The following is a 15,660-nucleotide window of genomic DNA, read 5'->3' as shown; positions in this document are numbered from 1 at the left end:
TTTTATATTGCTCTCTAGTGGTCAATTTTGATACATATGGCGACTGTTTAGTTTTTAGTTTCATTTTCATTTTAATAATATCCAATAGTGACAATATGACCATAATGCATTTTCCACACATTTACCTTGAGTAAAGCTGCTTAGGAATTGCATTAGTCTGTGCTGCCACCAGCTGGTTTAATACAACACATGCAGCTTTAATAACTAATGATAGGTTTTACAGAAATTGTTGGCCATGATAGAAATGATGCCACAACTTGTGAACATAGTAAAGAAAGAAAAAAAGAAAGAAAATACATTTTTAATACAATTCAATGTCATCATGTAGGCCTAGTGACCATGCCACCATAATATTAAGAATTTTGTCAGGAGATTCGATTTTTAGATAAGCTAGAAAATGTAAAACGTACCACTATATTGCAAAGATGCTCTGGGTGGTTGTCAAGGAGTTGCTATGCTTTTGTGGATGTGTTCTGTATGGTTACTAGAGTGTTGTGGGGCATTTGGAATAGGGGGTTCTGGGTTGTTGTAGCTGTAGATGTTTAGAGGTTTACTGGCTAAAGTCAAAAGAGCCCATGCAGTCACCCCATGTCTTTGTAATATTCTGGTCCCAATATTGTCTGTGGAGATTTTAGACTTGACAAGTGTTATTTGTATGGAATATTCCATAAAAATAAGGACGGCAATCTCCACCAGCCTCGACCTAGGGGTACGGCAGCGAGCCTTCCGTTCCACCGGGTCTTCCATCGCTCGCGGTCTTCTCTCTTCCGCGCTGCCCGACCTCCTCAGCACCGCGTTCCTCCTCAGCAGCGGGGGCTCTCCGACAGCATGTCCCTCCTTCCTCCCGGGTTTTGGTACCACAGGAACACAGTTATTTGTTCCTTACGGACGACTGCCGAGCACACACATAACAAAACATAAATAACACACAATGTAAACTCCATGTCGGTTCCTCTCTCGTCCTATCGCTCCTTCTTTTATGTTCCCGTCACTTCTCCGTGAGAGATCCGAGATCGGTGTGAGGCGCAGCTGACGCTCATCATCCAATCACTCACTGGCCTGGCGTTGCTCTCTCACGGCTCTCGCTCGCCCTCAGTCATATGCTACGTCCCAATTGGCCTACTTATACCATGTCCTAAAAGTATGTACTCTTTTTGTGAAGAAAAAGTGCATACTTTTGAGTGTGTAGCAGAAAAGCATGCAGGCTTCGGAACATACTTCGTCATCTATAATGGACTCTGTCGCTTAGTTACGTGCATCCCATCACCATTTTCACTGCTCTGTCAAACACACAGTTCAAATCAGTTTTAATGCAGAGACTGTTTGCAGTTTAAATGTAATGATGCTTTAAAAAGTTAATGGCCAAACGTGTCATTACAAAAGTTCACAATGCTGCTGCTGGTGAAATATAATGTGGACAACACTGATTAATAAATATATTTTTGTCAGGTTAAATACTGATAGTTGGTCACTCAAACCCCTTTATCTAAACTTCTCTACTTAACCGTCAGACTCGCACATCCGTCATGTTTGTAGTTTTTTAACGCTTTTTATCCGCATTTGTAGTTCTAATCAAACCTTCACCCAACCTGCAATGGGTTGTGGGCAATATCAGCCGTCACAGTGCGCATCGATCCGCACTTCGAATTCAGACCGGACTCATTTTAGGGTGACCTATCCCTTTAAAGCCCACCGGTGTCGCTAATAAGGAGGGTTTCTAAATTCTACAAATAGTCCTTTTAAAGGACAGTTCACCCAAAAATGAAAATTAGCCCATGAATTACCCACCCTCAAGTCTTCCTAGGTATATATGTCATTCTTCTTTCAGATGAATAAAATCTGAGTTATATTCTAAAAGTCTTGGCTCTTATAATAGCAGTGATTGTTGCTCCATTTTTGAAGTTCATAAAAATGCATCTGTCCATCGAATAACGTGCTCCACATGGCTCCAGGAGGTTAATAAATGTCTTCTGAAGTGAATTGATGTGTTTGTGTAAGAAAAATATCCATATTTAAAGCTTTATAAAGTAAAGTTTCGGTCGATCACCTTCCATATTCAGTTTATGGAAAAAGTGTTGAAAGTGCCACTGCAGTTCAAAGGCTTATGCGACCAGTTACACTCGTCAGACGTCGCGTACGCATCTTGAACTCTGAGAAGGCACTTTCAACACTTTTCCACGGAAGGTGAACGGCCAGAACTTTGCTTTAAAGCTACACTGTGTGATTTTTTCCCCATCTAGCGGTGAAAAGGTATATGACCATCCAGTGAACATTAGTTTCTACTTCCTCTCAATTCCGATTTCGTTTTAACTTCTACGGTGGCCGATTTAGTCCAAGATTAACATGGCTTCCAGTTCGACCTCGTTCATGACTGCCATCGAGTGTTAAAACGTGAAAAGCGAAGCTTGAATTTATGGGTATGTCCCTCTTTGGCTAATGTACTTTCAAGATTGGGGGGGGCAACATGGCGTCCAGCATTCAAACCCCTCACCCGTATGTATTTTCAATGGCATATTATAAACTTACGAGAATACTTTATTACTCGAAAGAAGTAAATATACATAAATGAGCACATATATTTTTGAAAGAACTAAGTGTTTTTAAGCTAAGAATAAACTAAAAAAGTTACACAGTGTAGCTTTAAAAAGTTTTAAATATTAATATTTTTCTCACACAAACACATCGATTTGCTTTAGAATGCATTTGTTAAGCACCCAGAGCCATGTGAAGCAGGTTATTTGATGGCCAGATGTATTTTTACGGACTTCAAAAACCTGCCATTATAAAGCTTGGATTAGCCACAACTTTTTACAAAATAACGGATTCTGAAAAACTATCCCTTTATTTATATTCTTTTGAAGTTTATTATTTATAAATGTATTTCTGAAAGTATGATCAAGTGTACTACTTTATCCACAAGGGTTATGCTATCCTTTAGAAACAGGGTCATGACCTCCTCAGAAGTTCACCCATCAATGCTAAATAGAAAAATCTGCTGTAATAAGTGAAAAGGACACCATCTCATCCAGTCACAAAAAAAGGAAATGTTAAACTTTAAGCTTTAATGTCTTTAACACAATGATTACATGTCACAGGTGAAAATGTCCTTGTCTGAAAACTGCTATTATAGTATTTCTTTGGCAAGGGCATTAGATGTTAGACGTGGGTTGAGTTGAATTTTAAACATTACTGAGAGGTGTCAAAGTGCATATAATAAGAACAAAGAGGGCTAATGCAGAGGTCACACATGTTTGGGCATGTTGTGACCACAGCTGCAAGGTTTGTAGCTGAAGAATTAAGACTAGCAAACAAAGTTTTACATTTCAAAAAGTACAGTTCTTAGCTTGAACGAGTCACACAGACAGGGCTTGAAAAGGTGAAAGCAGAGAGAGCCCCATTCTGCAGTTTATAACTATGACACTTAGCATAACAGATCAGCATGGGTTGATGGAGAGGATCGAGTTTGATGTTTTGCATATCTGCTTTGTGGAAGCTTGGTTTGTTTACAGAATGATCTGATTCGCCACAGGCCTCTCTGTTTGTAGTTATTGATTTCTGTCAGGCCTTTTAAAGTTTCTTCCAGAGGGCATAGTTTCCCCAGCATGGATTCCTGACCTGCTCTATCCCTCTTAGGTTCCACCCTTGTCCTATACTGATGGAGTTACACACTGGACACAAGTTTAGCCCTGCAGTCAGAATACAGCCACAAAACCCACATGGTCATGACAAAAGAGAATGGAGAGGTTCAGCGAAAGGAGAAATGGATCAGAATTCATATTTTGGACCACACCGCATCTACTGTAGCAAAGTCTGTTATGATTTGTCCACAGAGGCGGACAGTAGTGGAGTATCTTTACTTTCGACTTAAGTACATTTTTAAGTATACTTTATCAGTGTTTTTCTTTGGAAAACTTTTACTTCACTACATTCCAAAGCACAATATATAATGTCATACTTTTCACTGCACTACATTTCACAAATAAAAGCTGTTTTCTTACCTTTAATACTTAATTACATTAAAAATGTAGTACTTTTTTTTTTTTTACTTAACTTACTCAAGTACAACTTTAAATTACTTTTACTTGAGTAAAAGTATACCATTTTACTAAAATACTAAAATTAAGTATTAAATGATATTCAATATGAAATGTATTGCAGTAAAAAGTACAATATTATGTTTTGGAATGCTGTGAAGTAAAAGTTTTCCAAAAAAGAAAACTGATAAAGTCAACATGATCACATGGTAATGTGTATCAATAGTACAAGTGTAGCCTAGAAATCGGTGTAGCCATCGGGAGAATCGGGAGAATTCCCGGTGGGCCACTCTGTCCGCTCATAAATTGGGCCGGCTGCTTCATTTTTATTTTCTCTTAATTTTCTCTGTATGTCTATATGTGTTAAGTTAGGCTACCGTGTGACTGATATAAGAACAGCGCTAATTACACTAGATTTGAATTTAAAGCAGCGCATGATCATCAGACCGTGCATTAAAAAGTGCCGCTTTCTGTTGTTAAAGCGCGCTCTCTCCCCCTGTCAACAAATACGTGAACGCGACACCAGCGGGCATCATAACGTTATGATGCGTAGGGCATCAAGACGGCCAGCGGCGGTACTCACATTGGTGAGTTTCCAGACCAAACATCTCGATGTGGGTCTGGCTTGTCAGGCTAGTACGAGTGTGCAATCTCGTGGAATATACGACAAAAAGTGTTTTGGCGTGCATATGCTACACACTTTATGGTGTGCATATGATACGCACTTTATGCCGTGCATATGACACGCTCTTGGGTAGGATGGGGGTGGTGGGGTGGTGGGTTCGTACGTATAATACGGCATAAATTGCGTATCATATTTACACGAAAAACAGCATACCATATGCACGCCAAAACCCATTTTGACGTATACAGTCCACGAGATTGCACACTCCTACTATTTATACGCATTTTCGTGAGATCAGGCTTGATAAAGTACACATACTTGAAAAACAAAATGACTTGGAAAGTAAATGTACTTCAATACTGTTCACATCTGATTGTCCTACATTGGATAGTTAGCAATATTCTAATATTGATTTACTTTTGACAGTTTAACAGTGATGTTATTGTTAACTAAACTATTAAAGCTGCACTCTGTCATTTTTTTTGTCCACTAGAGGGTGTCTATTCAAAACAAAGGCGTAGTTTGATGACGCCAAGTTTGAGCGCAGTATCTTGGGACATGTGGTCTTCACCTCACAGCCAGAGGAAAATAATTGTATAGGACTCGATGAGACTCGATGCGATTATTAACAATACTGTAGTATGAAACAGAGCAGGACAGAGTGTTAAGGAGCTGACCACGGCCGCTGGAGCAATTGTTGAGCAACACAGCCTGCGATCATCGGGACTTTTATTATGACGGGACACTGTCACAGGAGTTTAAGTTAATGAACAAAAATGACCAGAACTAACACTGAAATTAAATATAATTTAAGCTAAAATGGCAAAAGCCATTCAAATTCAAATAAACTTAAAATGTTAAAACAAAAGCAATTTTTTTAAATAAATAACTGTGCGTGTGTTTGCGCGTGCGCGTGTGTGCGTGTGTGCGTGCAGCCCTGTCCCAAAACAAAAGGCAAATGCCTGGAGTCAATGATTGGATCATTAATGCAGTGATTATTATGTCTCTAGCATGTTATTTGTTTGGCAACATTTCTTCTAACTCTAATTGATGGAATGTGTAGTTTTTCATTTCTTAAATGATTCTTCTTGCTCCCTCCAACCATTCTTTCAGTTTGAGCCTGACAAATCTTGATATTATCATCCTGGAATATGGAAGACAAGATGTGTATTCCTATGGTTGTTTAAAAAAGGAAAAGCTACACACTCCATCAATCAGGGTACATCCAACTGGATATCCAACACTACACAGGTTTATACAAACCCATCAACATTGGGTTATATTGGTCTATGTGTGTGTGTGTGTGTGTGTGTGTGTGTGTTTTGGGGGGGGTTACTAGGTGAAAATAGGCTCACCACGGAAACCCCCGCTTCACTGCTACTCACGCGACGCTCTTGCTCCCGGTGTGAATGCACTCATTGATTAACATGGGTCATAGATCAAAACGACCTATAACAATGCAATACTATTACATATAAAAAAACACGTTTTACTCACATCAGTGTGTTGCACCATTCCTGTCGGATCCAAATCCAGCATCGACCTGAGATTTGTTTACAAACGATTCCGCAGTGAACTGAAGTGAACATGTCTTCCCCACGTGAGCTGGAACTTCATTAAAAATAAAGTTCAACCACACATTCCTAACATTAGGATCAGAAGGAAGCTTATGCAGCGACTGTGTTCTTCCACAACCAGGAATAGCGCAATATCTTCCTATCTTCCTCGGTATGTTTATTGTTGTTGGCTAGCACAAGCCGATCAGCTCCATCAGTTGGTGGGCGGGGCTACTGAATTAGACGTTCTGTAGAGGCGGTTTGTCGCGCGATGACGTAAGGATGAAGCACACAATCGTTTTCTGGGCCTGGTGTCTATAAAAGCTTTTCTAACAACGATGATTTCAGCTCTGAAACTTACAGGATTTTCTTATATTAGCATATCAAAAGCTCAAGGGAAAGTTGATTTCTCAATTCATCACTCCTTTAATTGTTTTCGTGAATTTAGCTGTTAAATTCTTCATGCTCAGATTTAACCAGTTGCATCTACACTGTAAAAAGTAATAAGTTGACTTTACTTAGAAAAGCTGTGGAAACTGATTGCCTCAAAAATTTCAAGCAAATTAAGTCATCATTTTTGACTTAATACTACTTACTGCTACTTTGTAGAGTTAACTTGTGTATTTGTAGAGGTTACCATAAAACTTGAGTACAAGTAACTCGATTTCAAAAGTTCAGCCAACTTATATAAGTTGGGGTTTGTAAGCAGAACTCAAACAAAATAGTTCTTTTAACTAGTTCTTTTAATGTCTGCTTGTTCATTTTACTAGAAGAATGTGTGGAAACTGATTGCCTTAAAATTCTCAAGTAAGCTGAACTTAACACTCAGTTAAGTAAGCTTAATTGCATCAAGTTGTTCTTACTTAAACCATTCAAGTCGGCATAATTCTATCTGTGAGCTGAGGAAGTGTACTCCCAGAATGCATTGCGGCATGAATAAATTAATCACAGGGCAATCGTAACTCCGTTTTATTATTTTTGGTTTTATTTTACCATTTTATCTGCTGTCTTTTGTCAGTATAACCCCAATAATGACAACAAATGAACTTGTAATGGTTTTATTAAGTGTAAAAAAAAAAAGGCTACCATTGTTGTGTTTTGCATGCTGAATATTGAAGTCTGTGGGTGACTCAAGCATGGTCAATTATTGGATATTGTCACAAATATAGAGGCATTATATCAACACAATTAAAATATGTCAGAAGCGTTAGCAATAAATTGTTAAAAGATCATTAATTGGTATTACATTTTATTTATATGTGTAATTTTACAAGTTTTTCTTTAGTAGATTCAACAATTACTTTTTCCAGTGTACATTTTAAGGGAAATGGATGGATGAGAGGATGGCTGTGTATGAGGTTTCCTGTTGTGTCTTACATTGGCTTTAGGAGACAGGTGTGTGTGTGTGTGTGTGTGTGTGTGTTTTAGGGAATTTTAGCCTCTAAGCAATCACTCTGGCATCTTACACAGGTTTAGAGAAGGATCAAGAGAAAAGGAGAGTGTGTTGAATAAATAAGCAGCAGTACAGGCCTCCGCCACCATAGACACTTTATTTCTGTCTACTTTTTTGTGCATATTTCTTTCTCACTGTGTGTCCACGTCAGATTCTCTCTACATGCAGAATTTATGCAGAATTTTTTGCTTTTGCTTTGTTGTTACAGCATTTGGACATGACCTTTGACTTTTTATAACTATGACTATATTTGCTCTGTCGGCGAGGATGGACTCTCACCAGTGAAGAAGATTCATTCCTGGCTCACTTAAAAAGACCTATAAGTGACAAAGCTTTAATTTAGCAAAATTAAATCAAATTTAGAGAGGTTAAAAATGTTTTAAAAATAAAATAAAATAAAACTATACCATATATCAAAATATTCCAAAGGTCTCTAAAAGGTCTTTTTTTTGTGTCAAACTTTTACATTTGCCAAAAATATTACTTTTTTTGTTATAAAAAAAAAACAAAAACAAGAAAGTCCAGGTGATAAAATATATGCAAAAGTAGTATAAACATTACTTTTAATAGAAGGTAACTAACACATGTGGTTACTTTTTATAGAGCAATGCAATGTTTTAATGTACTTTAAAAAAACACACACACTCCCACACTCAGAAATTGTCCTCTGCATTTAAACTATCCAAGTTAGTGCACACACACACATTGGAAGCAATAAGTAGTGAAAACACACACTGTAAACCTTGGACACACACACCTGGAGCAGTGGGCAGCCGTTCGATTGGGTGTTAAGGGTACCTCAGTTGTGGGTATTGAGGGTGAAAGAGATTCGATCATTCACTTCCCCACCTACATTTTCCTGCCTGTTCTGAGAATTGTTCCCTCCACCTTTTGGGTTACAAGTCTGACTCTCTATTCATGAGGTCATGACTGCCCATACTAATAAGAATACTAACAGTTTTAACAACTGTTTTTTTTAACCAATTAATTATTCTTAGAGTGAGAAATAGTTCTTATGCGTCCACAGTATATAAAAGCACACAGGACGCCAGGATCATTCTCTCTGGGCATGTTAGAGAGGCATTCACAAGAATGTTTGCTTCAGGTCAAGAGTAGTGCTTTCTGCTCTTTTGTTTGCTGTCTGCTGAGGAGGTGTGGAATGCAAACTTCACAAAAGCAGAGGGAAGAAAAGGGAAGGACGACGAGAAAGAAAAAGAATATGTGCCTTTTAAATAAAGGGAGGCAAGCTCACAGAGAGGGACAGAAGAAAGAATGAGAATAGAAAGTTGTAGGAAGTGACCAGACAGACGAGGAGATACGAAGCGCGAGACGAAAGACAACACTGCATTCGAGTCTAGTCTTGTACATTGATTTAGCGGCTAATTAAAAAAATTGATCCTGCATGCTAATTATTTTAGGCACCATCACAGTGGTAATTATCCAAAATAAACACCACACTGAGAACTCCACCCTCAAACGCAGCAATCCGGACCGAAACGGAGGTGGAAAAACATGTGAATCTGTTGTGTTATTACAGCAGGGATTTTCCACATTAAGAAGGTGTTGTTTCTCATTACAGGAAACCTGGTCCTCCTCTTCCTTTAGAATGTCATGATTTATTCTTCTTTAATAGGTATTAAGTGCTTTTATGAGGTCAATGCAATTACTGTGACTGTTTTTCCCCCTGCATTGAGTAGTTTATAATTGTACATCTTCGGGCTTTGGGTGCTTGAAGTGTAGGAAAATGAAACTAATGAAATCAAAGATGTTTATTAGTGCAATTTCAGGTGTTTTCAGGCCTTGCAAGCCATTTATAGTATTCGCATCAAAGCTACACCTATGTAGAGTTTCCTTCGCAGAGTCCAGTCTAGACACTACCCCCCCCCCCACACACACACTTCATCCTAAAGATGACCCCCTCAATAGCTGTGAAATTTTTCTCTCAGACACTTGACGAATGAGCGTGAGAAGGTCTGTGTGGGAATTTACCCAGGACATTAGAAGGACATTGATTGGCTCTTTTAAAATAGATTACATCATGATAGGCTATCATTCAAATAATAAAGAGATAAAGTACAGTAAGCTGGTCATTATTGAATTATTCGTCCCCCAATGGAAAGCAGAGGCTGCCCATCAAATAAATAGATGAAATGTCAATTTTATCATATGAGAAGAATGTTTACCATACAGTTTAAAATTTTGCAGAATGCCTAAATTGACCAATCAGAATCAAGTATGTCAGGTAGCTGTGAAATATAAGATGACAGCATCTTACAAATATGAACATTTATTTGTGATTTAATCTGATTTGGTGGAGGGAATCTGCTGTGAATCATATATTACTACGTGTGGCAATGTCAGTCTTTAAATCATTGGTCAATGCTTGAAATATGGAGCTAATTGTAGCAGGAGCACTTCTCTTAGCTAGCTCCATCTTATTGATTTTTCCTCCCCTCATGCATATAAAGCAGTTATGCAACAGTGTGAGTTTACAGAAAATCTGTCATTCATCTACAGCTCACTTCAGACCCGCTGACAGCTCTGCCCTCAGTGAACTAGCTTGTCAAATCTGCACTTTTGTGATTGGATGAGAAATCAATATGAGATAGTGCTGTTTTTTCTAAACCACACGTTTCCATGCTTGTAATATGGATTGTGAAGTTGTAAGCTCAAACACACATTTTAATAATATTTGTTATGGAAATAACAAGTGCAAACTGAATGTTTCAGACACTCAATCTGTCCTGTCTCCTGCATGACGACTCCAATCTTTCGAATAATCTTACAAATATCTATTCACCTAATTTGACTTAAGACCTGCAAGGTTGCCATTAATATAATCATACACTGTTTGTTCGTCCGCCAGAGGTAAACTGGCACCCCGATTGAGCCTGGTTTCTACCAAGGTTTTTTTTCTCCATTCTGGCCCTGAAGGAGTTTTGGTTCCTTGCCACCGTCGCCTTTTGCTTTTGGCTTGCTCAGTTGGGGACACTAAATATTCAACTATATTACTCATTTGCCTGCATTAACACTTTATGATAATTGAAATGAGCTGATAACATCACCGTTTTCACCAGAGCGGCTGTACAGCCGAATCAAATTCTGTTGCATTATCTTCCCGTTAACATTGTGATGCTGCTTTGAAATAATTGGACTTGTAAAAAGCTCTATATAAATAAAGGTGATTTGATTTGACTTAATTGCTTATTTACAATTAAATTAGTACGTATTACTATTGTTCAAATTGACACTAAATTTATTTAACTGAACTTCAGAGTCCCACTTAAGTAGGACCTAAAGGTGTCATGGCTTTTTTTTTTATACTGTTGTCTGAGGTTAGGCTTAGTCTGTGAAAGGTAGGCTTAAATCTTTTTATTTTTCTGAGAAATGCTTGGTTCCCTTTCGGGGAACTCGAGCTGCGTCGAAACGCTGTGAGAACGCCTCTGCGTTAATGCGACGTGAAGCGCCTGTAGAACCATTCCATCGGAAGATCGATCGATCGTCGGCGTGATGATGTCATCGACCGGAAGCTATAAAACGTCTGTGAAAACAAACAGGAACTAGCTTCTGTGCCTTCAGCAAGCGATCTGTGTGAACCTGTCGGTCTATTTGGTTTTTTGTCTGTCTATTGAAGAGTTTTTCCACCCTTTTTGTTAAATATTTCATATATATTAACAAAACAAAGAGAAAATAAATAGATAGAAATGGCGAGTGAGAGCGGTAATTTCAGGAAGTGTGTTCATCCCTGCCCACGCTACATCACGGGTGGGGATACACACTCTCTCTGTGTTGCCTGCTTGGGAGCGCAGCATGCCCAGGCAGCCCTCGAGGGGGCTGCTTGTGAGCATTGCGAAAAGTTACCGTTGAGAACGCTGCGCTCCCGCCGGGCACTCTTCGAGGAGGGTGCCTCGGCTCGTGTTCCCCGCGGCTCTGGTCCCGCTGCCGCCGAGGCGGAGCGGAGGCTGCAGTCGTGGGGATCACAATTGGACGTTGCAGAGGGGTTAGAGACGGGCGCTGCCTTATCTCTGCCCTCACCTGCACCGTCCAGCGGCTCTTCTCGGGGCATGGAAGCACGCATGGCGGTTTCTTCCCCCCCGAGAGAGTCGCCGGTGCACGATCGTGCAGGCATATTAGGCTGACCTGCTGAGGGACCTGGACAATAGTGATGTCGTGGGGGGAGATATTGTGACTGAATTGCGATCATCCGCTGATTTAGCTCTCCGGGCCACCAAGGAGACGGCCAGATGTGTTGGCCGCTCTATGGCAGCCTTGGTGGCCACGGAGAGGCATCTTTGGTTAAACCCCACAGACATCAAGGAGAGGGAGAAAGCTTTTCTGCTTGACGCGCCGCTTTCTCCTGGAGGCCTCTTCGGTGACGCAGTTCACACTGTCACCGAGAGGTTCCAGGAGTCGAAAAAGCAAGCTGCGGCGCTGAAGCAGTTCCTCCCTCTCCGGGTCCAGGTCCCTGGGGCTGCTGCTGACATCAAGCAGCCCAAACCGAGTACGAGCGCCTCGCACAGGGCTAAGCAGAAGCAGAGCGTCACCACCCGAACTCCCCCTCAGCGCGGGGACGAGGGGCGGCGCTCTCAGACGAGGCCTTCGAGGGGCAGGGCTGATCTGAGGACAGTCCTGATCGCCAAGAAGGCCTCGTTGAAGCGTTCCTGACGCCAGAAGCGTCAGGATGCTGAGGGTGGTTCCCCCCATAGGGAAACGGTGTTTACCCCTGCCAACGGTACCCGTTTCCCTGCGGCACCCTCTGGGGGCCGCGCTGCCAACCCCGGCGCAATGCCGGGGCGCAGTCCCGCTCCGCGGGCCACCCGAGGTCGGTCCGCGCCCCCCTCGGGGGGCCCCCGAGCAGTCAAGTCAGTTGTTCCCTGCCGGTCCGCCGCTTCAGGGCACTGTGCTTGTTGCTCAAAATACACCAGAGGCCAGCCTCGAGAGGCTGGTTCCCTTAGTAGATTTTCTAGACGAGTGGAAACGTCTATCAAACATATCTCGTTGGGTCCTGCAGATAATCGAAAGGGGGTACGCCATTCAATTCAAAAGGCTACAGAGGTGGGCCCGGAGCAGGCTCTGGGAATGGCACAGGAAGTAGAGACACTCCTGCAAAAGGGGGCTATAGAAAGGGTTCCTCCTCCCGGCAGGGAGTCTGGGTTTTACAGCCGTTACTTCATCGTGCCAAAGAAGGATGGGGGCTTACGCCCGATATTAGATCTGCGTCTATTAAATCGCTCAGTGGCCAAGCTCAAGTTCAAGATGCTCACACTCAGACAGATTGTGTCGCAGATCAAATCGGAGGATTGGTTTGTCACCATAAACCTCAAAGATGCGTATTTTCATGTCTCCATCCTTCCACATCACAGGAAGTTCCTGAGGTTTGCCTTCAGGGGAGAGGCATACCAATATCGAGTACTTCCTTTCGGTCTAGCTCTGTCACCCCGCACATTCACCAAGTGTGTGGATGCAGCTCTTGCGCCGTTGCGTCTGCAGGGCATCCGTTTACTGAATTATATCGACGACTGGCTGATTCTAGCGAATACAGAACAGATGGCGGTTCAGCATCGAGAAACTGAACTAGGTGTGAATTCGATAATCATGCGGGTGCAATTATCGCCAACACGCATAGCATCGATCCTGGCAGCAGTCAAAGAGCAGAAGCTAGACCGGGCCGTCACTGTGAAGCAGTTCCAGAAACTGTTAGGTCTCATGGCAGCAGCATCCAACGTAATACCTCTTGGCCTACTGTACATGAGGCCACTGCAGTGGTGGCTCAAAACAAAAGGATTCCCCCCGAGGGGAAATCCGCTCCGCACGATCAAAGTCACGCGGCGATGCCTACGTGCTCTGGTCATGTGGAAAAACCCAGGGTTTTTATCTCAGGGTCCCGTGTTGGGGGCTCATGTTCGTCGCGTAACGCTAACGACAGATGCCTCTCTCACGGGCTGGGGGGCGACCATGAGTGGTCGCTCATCCCAGGGTCTATGGCAGGAACATCAGCGGCACTGGCACATAAATCGGCTAGAGATGCTCGCAGTGTTTCTTGCATTGAAACAGTTTCTGCCTGACCTCAGGGACCACCATGTGTTAGTCAGGACAGACAACACATCGGTGGTCGCCTATATAAATCATCAGGGGGGTCTGAGGTCCCGTCCATTGGACAAATTGGCACGTCGGATCCTCCTGTGGGCCCAAGGGAAATTCCTGTCAGTCAGAGCAGTATATATCCCGGCGGTCCTGAATCAGGAAGCAGACAGCCTGTGGAGGCAGGGGCCGAGCCCCGGGGAATGGAGACTCCACCCCGAGGTGGTGGAGCTCCTATGGAAGGTATATGGGAAGGCAGAGATAGATCTATTTGCTTCGGCGGAGAATTCTCACTGCCCTCAGTGGTTTTCTCTGTCCCATCCAGCCCCGCTGGGGTTGGATGCCATGGTACAGAAGTGGCCGAGGCTACCCCTGTACGCCTTCCCCCCGATTGTCTTGCTTCCAGGAGTTCTGGAGAGGGTACGCCGGGACGGGGCCCAAGTACTGCTAGTGGCTCCGTACTGGCCGACCAGAATCTGGTTTTCGGACCTGAAATCTCTCCTGGAAGGCTCTCCGATGGAGATTCCGACCATGAGGGATCTACTCTCTCAGGCGGGCGGGAGATTCCTGCACCCACGCCCAGAGATGTGTAAACTATGGGCTTGGCCTCTGAGCGGGCCAGGCTCATAGAGGAGGGTCTCTCGGCCGAGGTCGTTGAGACCATCCTTCACTCCAGAGCTCCGTCCACGAGGAAGCTGTACGCTTTGAAATGGAAACTTTTCTCAGCATGGTGCAGAGAACGCCAGTGGGACCCAGTTAACTGCCCGGTTGGTACAGTGCTGGAGTTCCTGCAGGCAAGGTTCTCGGCAGGGTTGACCCCCTCCACAATAAAGGTGTACGTGGCGGCCTTGGGTGCCTTCCACGTCCCTTTGGGTGGAGTGTCTTTGGGAAGACACCCTCTTATTACACGTTTCCTCCGTGGTACCTTAAGGTTGAGGCCGGTTATGCACTCAAGGGTCCCAGCATGGGACTTGACCATTGTCTTGCAGGGCTTGTCTGAGCCTTCGTTTGAACCCTTAGAGGAGGTTTCGGATAAGTTCCTCACCCTCAAAACTATCTTTCTTTTGGCCATCTCATCTCTCAAAAGAATAGGAGATATTCTGTCCCTGTCGGTTGGGCCCTCATGCCTAGAGTTTGCGCCTGGGATGGTGAAGGCTTTTCTGCATCCCAGGCCGGGTTACGTCCCCTAGGTTCCTACGAGCCCACGGGGCCCCATTACTCTTCAAGCCTTCTGTCCTCCTCCTTTCACGACGTCAGACCAGGAAAGACTGAATCTGCTGTGCCCTGTTAGGGCGTTAGATACGTATGTCCACAGAGCTGCCTTGTGGAGAAAGACAGATCAATTGTTCGTCTGTTTCGGAGCCCTTAAGAAGGGGGCTCCAGTATCTAAGCAGAGAATGAGCAAGTGGGTGGTCAAGGCCATCTCACTTGCTTATGAGGCGGCCGGGCAGCCATCTCCACTGACTGTCCGGGCGCACTCTACCAGGGGTATGGCTGCTTCTAAAGCACTTTTGTCAGGGGCTTCCCTCCATGATATTTGTAACGCGGCAGGCTGGTCGTCTCCGCTGACTTTTGTCAGATTCTACGAGCTAGATCTGGCATCTACTGTTGGGGCGCAGGTACTCTCGTAATCGTGTGCGCTTCGGCTTCACACATACGAGACACTTGGTCCTATGGCGATGTGGGTATAAGCGTTCTCACAGCGTTTCGACGCAGCTCGAGTTCCCCGAAAGGGAATGTCTTGGATACGTATGTAACCCTAGTTCCCTGAGGGAACGAGACACTGCGTCGCTCTGCCATACTCCCGGCGTGCCCGTGATCACTTACTTCCGGCTTTATCAGAAGCTAGTTCACGTTTTATAGCTTCCGGTTGATGACGTCATCACGCCGACGATCGATCGATTTTCCGAT

The 15,660-nt window shown here is 43.3% G+C and overlaps 1 protein-coding gene across 1 annotated transcript in view; it reads left to right on the top strand.

The window, feature by feature from the left end:
- The window catches only part of col5a3a (collagen, type V, alpha 3a), a 172,109-nt gene that overhangs the window by 77,358 nt on the left and 79,091 nt on the right, over nt 1–15,660 (top strand). The gene's annotated exons all lie outside the window — the stretch shown is intronic.

The sequence above is a fragment of the Pseudorasbora parva genome, chromosome 2, assembly GCF_024679245.1.
Source record: "Pseudorasbora parva isolate DD20220531a chromosome 2, ASM2467924v1, whole genome shotgun sequence".
Taxonomy (NCBI): Eukaryota; Metazoa; Chordata; class Actinopteri; order Cypriniformes; family Gobionidae; genus Pseudorasbora; species Pseudorasbora parva.
The sequence above is the reverse complement of the archived record's forward strand: the minus strand, read 5'-3'. Positions and strand labels throughout refer to the sequence as shown.